The following is a 9,067-nucleotide window of genomic DNA, read 5'->3' on the forward strand; positions in this document are numbered from 1 at the left end:
TTTCTGAAATATAAATGTGTGTTGCATTAAACTGTTTTGTTGATAATTTTAGAAATAAAATCTGTCAACGCCGAGAAATATCTTCTCATTCCTGTTTAACTGTTTAGTCTGAAATTGACACAAGTTAATAGACATTAGATTATTGGTGGCCCTGCCTATCCTTAACCATTGAATAATAATCAGTTAAGGGAAATTGTGGTAACAAGTAATGATAGGATCTTTCTCGGCACCTAAACGTGAATGAGACTGATATATATATAACGAGAAGTTACCTGACATAAATACTAACCTGCGTAGTTATTTAATGTCTGACTAATAATACTAACGAGAGACTCACCTTCGTCTTACTAACCGGTATTGTAGTCAATGTGTTTATAACCTTTTTTGTTTAACGATTTGTGTTATCATATGTGATCCCACGGTCTTTGATTTGGTCACGGAAGTGATTTGTCTTCGATTTGGTCACGGAAGTGATTTGTCTTCGATTTGTTGATCTAGAGTTTAATTGTAATTAGTTTTTCCCTTTTGTATAATTAGTGTAGTGCTACATTTAGTCTTTGTTTTGAATACATTTGACAATTTATATCTTTGGAATTGGTGTCTGCGTCCAATTATTACAGAAATTGAGTTCTACAAGATTCCAGGATTCGTGATAAGGTGATACTATAAATTCACTTCTTTAATTGAAATGTATAAGTGTACCTTACGCTACAGCATGCGAGAGGCGGCGGGATCGATGCCCGCATTCTCCAAGGCCTCAGGTGCTCGTGCCCCGGTTTCGGGGGAGAGTCGCTCACTTTTCTTGCCGCAGACACAGGCGCAAGGCATTGCCTGTTTGCCGTAAGGTTATCAGACACAACGCGCCGGCGACGGCTGCAGCATTAGCACGCCGGCTGGCCCTTCCGAAGTTCCCCAAAAACGACCGAGATGCCGCTTCGACGTCGTAACCCCAGGAACGACCGCAAAGGCACTCCAACCCTCAATCTTCCGATCCGAAGTCAGACCGAAGAGACTGTATGATGTTTTAGATTAAAGATAGTATGCAGACCGAGCAAGTTAGATTTATCGAGCTAGCAAACAGCCATTGAGGCACCTGTTCGGGACGTACCCTGTAGAAATTCCTGTCAACGATAAAAGGATCAAACGGTGGAGAAAAAGCCCGCAGGATGTTTGTCAAAACTCTGTTTGTGGACTGAATGGCTTTCCCAGATTGGCAGGGACTGTTTTTGGTATTGACTGAGGGACAGTTGTAAAAGACAACCTCTCACCGGACCTCTGGCATACACCAAAGAAAGCCACCTCACCTCTCCCCCGGATCTCACAAAACACAATCCCCCCCGCCCCCAGGGAAGACAGACCGCAATCGGACTCGGGCTTGCACCTTTTGATTGGATGAACGGCCGCAAACATTCTATGTCATTTTCTTTTAAAGCTTCACTCGTGCTTGTAAAAAACCGAGGTCTCACTGAAAGAATGCCCTGACGTGGTTGCTTCCAAGCTAGCTGGTTTACAAAGTTCCTTTTCGCTTTAACGATGATTTCCAAGAAGGGAAATAATCTATCTGTAATCTGTCAACACAGGCACCTTCTTCTCCGTTAAGCCACGCGGTCACCACCAGGAAGATGAACGCACCAGGCCGACCCGGAGTTTTCGCCAATTCGTCTCCAAGCCTCCCAAGAGGGAACATAAACAGGCCTTATTCACAGACACAGGCCCTCACGCAGGGAGACCACCGCTTCACCGCCGCTGCCCCTGCCAAGGGCCCCAGGTCCCATCGAGACTTGAACTCGGATCGCTGGATTCAGAGTCCAGAGTGCTAACCATTACACCATGGAACCAAGCCCGCTGCCCGACTCTTGCCCGTGACGAAGGTTTCTGCTCTACGCACACGTCTCGCTCTGTCGCACGGCCAAGTCCAGAGTGAGCCAAGTTGCGCCCAGAGTGCTGCGTGTGGGGGGTCACTTCGGCAGCCGTCCCTGGTGGTCTAGTGGTCAGGATTCGGCGCTCTCACCGCCGCGGCCCGGGTTCGATTCCCGGTCAGGGAAGGTGGATCTGTTGCTCTTCCCCTAGGACCTGTGTGGTGCATTTTCTCTCTCTCTATCTGTGATTAAATCCTTACTTATATACATATGTCCATGAACGTTTCTGGAGCTCATGTACATCACAATACACGACGGGCCGTGATCTTTTCGGTCACTTTGAAAGTTTTGCTCATGACATTCCTTTTCTATTGTGGCACGATGGCTGCCACCGAGGAAGGAAAGTCGTCCGCAGTTGGCTGCAAGCTTGCCTGAAGCGCAGGAAAGGACTTACTCGCGACGTGCCACTTAAAGACTGAAGAAGTGGGGGTCGGCCTCACCGAGAGCCCTGAGGATTAGCTCACGTGGTAGAGCGCTCGCTTAGCATTGTAGCGTTATGTTGGGTGTATTTGGATAAGAGCATTTGGGCTCTGAGCTGAAGCACTGATCTAAAGAAAACCTCTCCCCCCGAAAGTTATCAGATTCCCTTAGCTCATCAGCTTGGAAGTGGTTTGCATCAAAGTGACAGTTTTGGGGAGGATGGCACCAAGAAGAGGCCAAATAGTTTGGAATTCTGCTATGAGATGTCTGGAGAAAGGGGCCTGTAGGTGATAAAAACTCTTTGAAGTGGACGAGAGCCGAAATCCCGACATAGAGCTACGAACCCAGGCCAACCGGCATTTCCAAAAGATGGCATGGATTGACATCAGTCATAAATCAAGCCCCCCTCCAATAGGACACTGGGGGCTGAAACCGAAATCCAATCTCAAAAACTCAAGAACCAATCACCTCTTGATCTGACAGACTATAAGGAACAGCGGACAGTCTTTCTCACTCTCTCTCACCTGAACCAGTAACTCACTGCCACAGCTCAACCTGTAGCTCTGTTGCCAGAACCGGAACCAGAAACCAACTAAGTCTTTGCCGGCAACAGAAGAGTTAAACTGGGAGAAGGAGATTGAGCCGTACGAAGAATTCTTTTAAAGGACTTTATTAAATAAAGAACTTTACAGACTGCGCTGCCCGCCTGTGCCCACCTGATCAGTGGAGTTTTACAGCTGGACAATTGACTAAGTCGACTGTATACGAAAGTGTCAGTCATTTAAATAGCTATTTGAGTCTTAAGAAACTTGACCCTTGGAACAAACACGGCCCTGCTTTCCTCAAAGACTTTGTCTTCAAATAAGTACGGTGAGAGACCCTGCTTGCCAAGAAGATTTTGTGCACAACCTTGGAGCCTTCAAACCAGTGGAAAATCTGTTTGGAAACGACTCTACTTTCGCGAAACCCCAACTTCCAGATGTATCGACTGAGTGGAAGTTCTTGGACAAAGCCGAACCGGACTGCCTTTGTTCCAAACCACACGGACCTCGTGCCGTGTGCTGTTATCTGAGCCCGAAGCCAGAGAGGCCTCTCTGCGACGAAGTTCAGATAAGTTTAACAGTTTGGAGTTCATGATTCATGACATTTGAGAAATCAATTAGAAATGTTAATCTGTGATTCATAACTCTAGAATGTGTAATATCATTTAGTTTTCTTAAATATAAATGTGTGTTGCATTAAACTGTTTTGTTGATCATTTTAGAAATAAAATCTGTCAACGCCGAGAAATATCGTCTCATTCCTGTTTAACTGTTTAGTCTGAAATTGACACAAGTTAATTGACATTAGATTATTGGTGGCCCTGCCTATCCTTAATCATTGAATAATAATCAGTTAAGGGAAATTGTGGTAACAAGTAATGATAGGATCTTTCTCGGCACCTAAACGTGAATGAGACTGATATATATATAACGAGAAGTTACCTGACATAAATACTAACCTGCGTAGTTATTTAATGTCTGACTAATAATACTAACGAGAGACTCACCTTCGTCTTACTAACCGGTATTGTAGTCAATGTGTTTATAACCTTTTTTGTTTAACGATTTGTGTTATCATATGTGATCCCATGGTCTTTGATTTGGTCACGGAAGTGATTTGTCTTCGATTTGTTGATCTAGAGTTGAATTGTAATTAGTTTTTCCCTTTTGTATAATTAGTGTAGTGCTACATTTAGTCTTTGTTTTGAATACATTTGACAATTTATATCTTTGGAATTGGTGTCTGCGTCCAATTATTACAGAAATTGAGTTCTACAAGATTCCAGGATTCGTGATAAGATGATACTTTAAATTCACTTCTTTAATTGAAATGTATAAGTGTACCTTACGCTACAGCATGCGAGAGGCAGCGGGATCGATGCCCGCATTCTCCAAGGCCTCAGGCGCTCGTGCCCCGGTTTCGGGGGAGAGTCGCTCACTTTTCTTGCCGCAGACACAGGCGCAAGGCATTGCCTGTTTGCCGTAAGGATATCAGACACAACGCGCCGGCGACGGCTGCAGCATTAGCACGCCGGCTGGCCCTTCCGAAGTTCCGGAAAAACGACCGAGATGCCGCTTCGACGTCGTAACCCCAGGAACGACCGCAAAGGCACTCCAACCCTCATTCTTCCGATCCGAAATCAGACCGAAGAGACTGTATGATGTTTTAGATTAAAGATAGTATGCAGACCGAGCAAGTTAGATTTATCGAGCTAGCAAACAGCCATTGAGGCACCTGTTCGGGACGTACCCTGTAGAAATTCCTGTCAACGATAAAAGGATCAAACGGTGGAGAAAAAGCCCGCAGGATGTTTGTCAAAACTCTGTTTGTGGACTGAATGGCTTTCCCAGATTGGCAGGGACTGTTTTTGGTATTGACTGAGGGACAGTTGTAAAAGACAACCTCTCACCGGACCTCTGGCATACACCAAAGAAAGCCACCTCACCTCTCCCCCGGATCTCACAAAACACAATCCCCCCCGCCCCCAGGGAAGACAGACCGCAATCGGACTCGGGCTTGATTGGATGAACGGCCGCAAACATTCCATGTCATTTTCTTTTAAAGCTTCACTCGTGCTTGTAAAAAACCGAGGTCTCACTGAAAGAATGCCCTGACGTGGTTGCTTCCAAGCTAGCTGGTTTACAAAGTTCCTTTTCGCTTTAACGATGATTTCCAAGAAGGGAAATAATCTATCTGTAATCTGTCAACACAGGCACCTTCTTCTCCGTTAAGCCACGCGGTCACCACCAGGAAGGTGAACGCACCAGGCCGACCCGGAGTTTTCGCCAATTCGTCTCCAAGCCTCCCAAGAGGGAACATAAAAAGCCTTATTCGCAGACACAGGCCCTCACGCAGGGAGACGACCGCTTCACCGCAGCTGCCCCTGCCAAGGGCCCCAGGTCCCACCGAGACTTGAACTCAGATCGCTGGATTCAGAGTCCAGAGTGCTAACCATTACTCCATGGAACCAAGCCCGCTGCACACCTCTTGCCCATGATGAAGGTTTCTGCTCTACGCACACGTCTCGCTCTGTCGCACGGCCAAGTCCAGAGTGAGCCAAGTTGCGCCCAGAGTGCTGCATGTGGCGGGTCACTTTCGGAGCCGTCCCTGGTGGTCTAGTGTTCAGGATTCGGCGCTCTCACCGCCGCGGCCCGGGTTCGATTCCCGGTCAGGGAAGGTGGATCTGTTGCTCTTCCCCTAGGACCTGTATGGTGCGTTTTCTCTCTCTCTATCTGTGATTAAATCCTTACTTATATACATATTTCCATGAACGTTTCTGCAGCTCATGTAAATCACATCACACGACGGGCCGTGATCTTTTCGGTCACTTTGAAAGTTTTGCTCATGACAATCCTTTTCTATTGCGGGGCGATGGCTGCCACCGAGGATGTAAAGTCGTCCGCAGTTGGCTGCAAGCTTGCCTGAAGCGCAGGAAAGGACTTACTCGCGACGTGCCACTTAAAGACTGAAGAAGTGGGGGTCGGCCTCACCGAGAGCCCTGAGGATTAGCTCACGTGGTAGAGCGCTTGCTTAGCATTGTAGCGTTATGTTGGGTGTATTTGGATAAGAGCATTTGGACTCTGAGCTGAAGCACTGATCTAAAGAAAACCTCTCCCCCCCAAAGTTATCAGATTCCCTTAGCTCATCAGCTTGGAACTGGTTTGCATCAAAGTGACAGTTTTGGGGAGGATGGCACCAAGAAGAGGCCAAATAGTTTGGAATTCTGCTATGAGATGTCTGGAGAAAGGGGCCTGTAGGTGATAAAAACTCTTTGAAGTGGACGAGAGCCGAAATCCCGACATAGAGCTACGAACCAAGGCCAACCGGCATTTCCAAAAGATGGCATGGATTGACATCAGTCATAAATCAAGCCCCCATCCAATAGGACACTGGGGGCTGAAACCGAAATCCAATCTCAAAAACTCAAGAACCAATCACCTCTTGATCTGACAGACTATAAGGAAGAGCGGACAGTCTTTCTCGCTCTCTCTCACCTGAACCAGTAACTCGCTGCCACAGCTCAACCTGTAGCTCTGTTGCCAGAACCGGAACCAGAAACCAACTAAGTCTTTGCCGGCAACAGAAGAGTTAAACTGGGAGAAGGAGATTGAGCCGTACGAAGAATTCTTTTAAAGGACTTTATTAAATAAAGAACTTTACAAACTGCGCTGCCCGCCTGTGCCCACCTGATCAGTGGAGTTTTACAGCTGGACAATTGACTAAGTCGACTGTATACGAAAGTGTCAGTCATTTAAATAGCTATTTGAGTCTTAAGAAACTTGACCCTTGGAACAAACACGGCCCTGCTTTCCTCAAAGACTTTGTCTTCAAATAAGTACGGTGAGAGACCCTGCTTGCCAAGAAGATTTTGTGCACAACCTTGGAGCCTTCAAACCAGTGGAAAATCTGTTTGGAAACGACTCTACTTTCGCGAAACCCCAACTTCCAGGTGTATCGACTGAGTGGAAGTTCTTGGACAAAGCCGAACCAGACTGCCTTTGTTCCAAACCACACGGACCTCGTGCCGTGTGCTGTTATCTGAGCCCGAAGCCAGAGAGGCCTCTCTGCGACGAAGTTCAGATAAGTTTAACAGTTTGGAGTTCATGATTCATGACATTTGAGAAATCAATTAGAAATGTTAATCTGTGATTCATAATTTTAGAATGTGTAATATCATTTAGTTTTCTTAAATATAAATGTGTGTTGCATTAAACTGTTTTGTTGATCATTTTAGAAATAAAATCTGTCAACGCCGAGAAATATCGTCTCATTCCTGTTTAACTGTTTAGTCTGAAATTGACACAAGTTAATTGACATTAGATTATTGGTGGCCCTGCCTATCCTTAATCATTGAATAATAATCAGTTAAGGGAAATTGTGGTAACAACTAATGATAGGATCTTTCTCGGCACCTAAACGTGAATGAGACTGATATATATATAACAAGAAGTTACCTGACATAAATACTAACCTGCGTAGTTATTTAATGTCTGACTAATAATACTAACGAGAGACTCACCTTCGTCTTACTAACCGGTATTGTAGTCAATGTGTTTATAACCTTTTTTGTTTAACGATTTGTGTTATCATATGTGATCCCATGGTCTTTGATTTGGTCACGGAAGTGATTTGTCTTCGATTTGTTGATCTAGAGTTGAATTGTAATTAGTTTTTCCCTTTTGTATAATTAGTGTAGTGCTACATTTAGTCTTTGTTTTGAATACATTTGACAATTTATATCTTTGGAATTGGTGTCTGCGTCCAATTATTACAGAAATTGAGTTCTACAAGATTCCAGGATTCGTGATAAGGTGATACTTTAAATTCACTTCTTTAATTGAAATGTATAAGTGTACCTTACGCTACAGCATGCGAGAGGCAGCGGGATCGATGCCCGCATTCTCCAAGGCCTCAGGCGCTCGTGCCCCGGTTTCGGGGGAGAGTCGCTCACTTTTCTTGCCGCAGACACAGACGCAAGGCATTGCCTGTTTGCCGTAAGGTTATCAGACACAACGCGCCGGCGACGGCTGCAGCATTAGCACGCCGGCTGGCCCTTCCGAAGTTCCCCAAAAACGACCGAGATGCCGCTTCGACGTCGTAACCCCAGGAACGACCGCAAAGGCACTCCAACCCTCAATCTTCCGATCCGAAGTCAGACCGAAGAGACTGTATGATGTTTTAGATTAAAGATAGTATGCAGACCGAGCAAGTTAGATTTATCGAGCTAGCAAACAGCCATTGAGGCACCTGTTCGGGACGTACCCTGTAGAAATTCCTGTCAACGATAAAAGGATCAAACGGTGGAGAAAAAGCCCGCAGGATGTTTGTCAAAACTCTGTTTGTGGACTGAATGGCTTTCCCAGATTGGCAGGGACTGTTTTTGGTATTGACTGAGGGACAGTTGTAAAAGACAACCTCTCACCGGACCTCTGGCATACACCAAAGAAAGCCACCTCACCTCTCCCCCGGATCTCACAAAACACAATCCACCCCGCCCCCAGGGAAGACAGACCGCAATCGGACTCGGGCTTGCACCTTTTGATTGGATGAACGGCCGCAAACATTCTATGTCATTTTCTTTTAAAGCTTCACTCGTGCTTGTAAAAAACTGAGGTCTCACTGAAAGAATGCCCTGACGTGGTTGCTTCCAAGCTAGCTGGTTTACAAAGTTCCTTTTCGCTTTAACGATGATTTCCAAGAAGGGAAATAATCTATCTGTAATCTGTCAACACAGGCACCTTCTTCTCCGTTAAGCCACGCGGTCACCACCAGGAAGATGAACGCACCAGGCCGACCCAGAGTTTTCCAAGCCTCCCAAGAGGGAACATAAACAGGCCTTATTCGCAGACACAGGCCCTCACGCAGGGAGACCACCGCTTCACCGCCGCTGCCCTTGCCAAGGGCCCCAGGTCCCATCGAGACTTGAACTCGGATCGCTGGATTCAGAGTCCAGAGTGCTAACCATTACTCCATGGGACCAAGCCCGCTGCCCTCCTCTTACCCGTGACGAAGGTTTCTGCTCTACGCACACGTCTCATCTGTCGCACGGCCAAGTCCAGATTGAGCCAAGTTGCGCCCAGAGTGCTGCGTGTGGCGGGTCACTTCCGGAGCCGTCCCTGGTGGTCTAGTGGTCAGGATTCGGCGCTCTCACCGCCGCGGCCCGGGTTCGATTCCCGGCCAGGGAA

At 46.5% G+C, this 9,067-nt stretch overlaps 5 non-coding genes across 5 annotated transcripts; 3 read left to right on the top strand and 2 right to left on the bottom strand.

Moving 5' to 3' along the window:
• Window positions 1–1,766: 1,766 nt before the first annotated feature.
• On the bottom strand, window positions 1,767–1,838 carry trnaq-cug (transfer RNA glutamine (anticodon CUG)). The gene has a single exon. It is a non-coding gene; the product is annotated as a tRNA-Gln (tRNA).
• Window positions 1,839–1,973: 135 nt separating this feature from the next.
• Window positions 1,974–2,045, top strand: trnae-cuc (transfer RNA glutamic acid (anticodon CUC)). The gene has a single exon. It is a non-coding gene; the product is annotated as a tRNA-Glu (tRNA).
• A 3,234-nt stretch (window positions 2,046–5,279) lies between these two features.
• On the bottom strand, window positions 5,280–5,351 carry trnaq-cug (transfer RNA glutamine (anticodon CUG)). The gene has a single exon. It is a non-coding gene; the product is annotated as a tRNA-Gln (tRNA).
• A 135-nt stretch (window positions 5,352–5,486) lies between these two features.
• Window positions 5,487–5,558, top strand: trnae-cuc (transfer RNA glutamic acid (anticodon CUC)). The gene has a single exon. It is a non-coding gene; the product is annotated as a tRNA-Glu (tRNA).
• Window positions 5,559–8,995: 3,437 nt separating this feature from the next.
• trnae-cuc (transfer RNA glutamic acid (anticodon CUC)) lies at window positions 8,996–9,067 on the top strand. The gene has a single exon. It is a non-coding gene; the product is annotated as a tRNA-Glu (tRNA).

The sequence above is a fragment of the Amia ocellicauda genome, chromosome 6 (genome assembly GCF_036373705.1).
Source record: "Amia ocellicauda isolate fAmiCal2 chromosome 6, fAmiCal2.hap1, whole genome shotgun sequence".
NCBI lineage: Eukaryota > Metazoa > Chordata > Actinopteri > Amiiformes > Amiidae > Amia > Amia ocellicauda.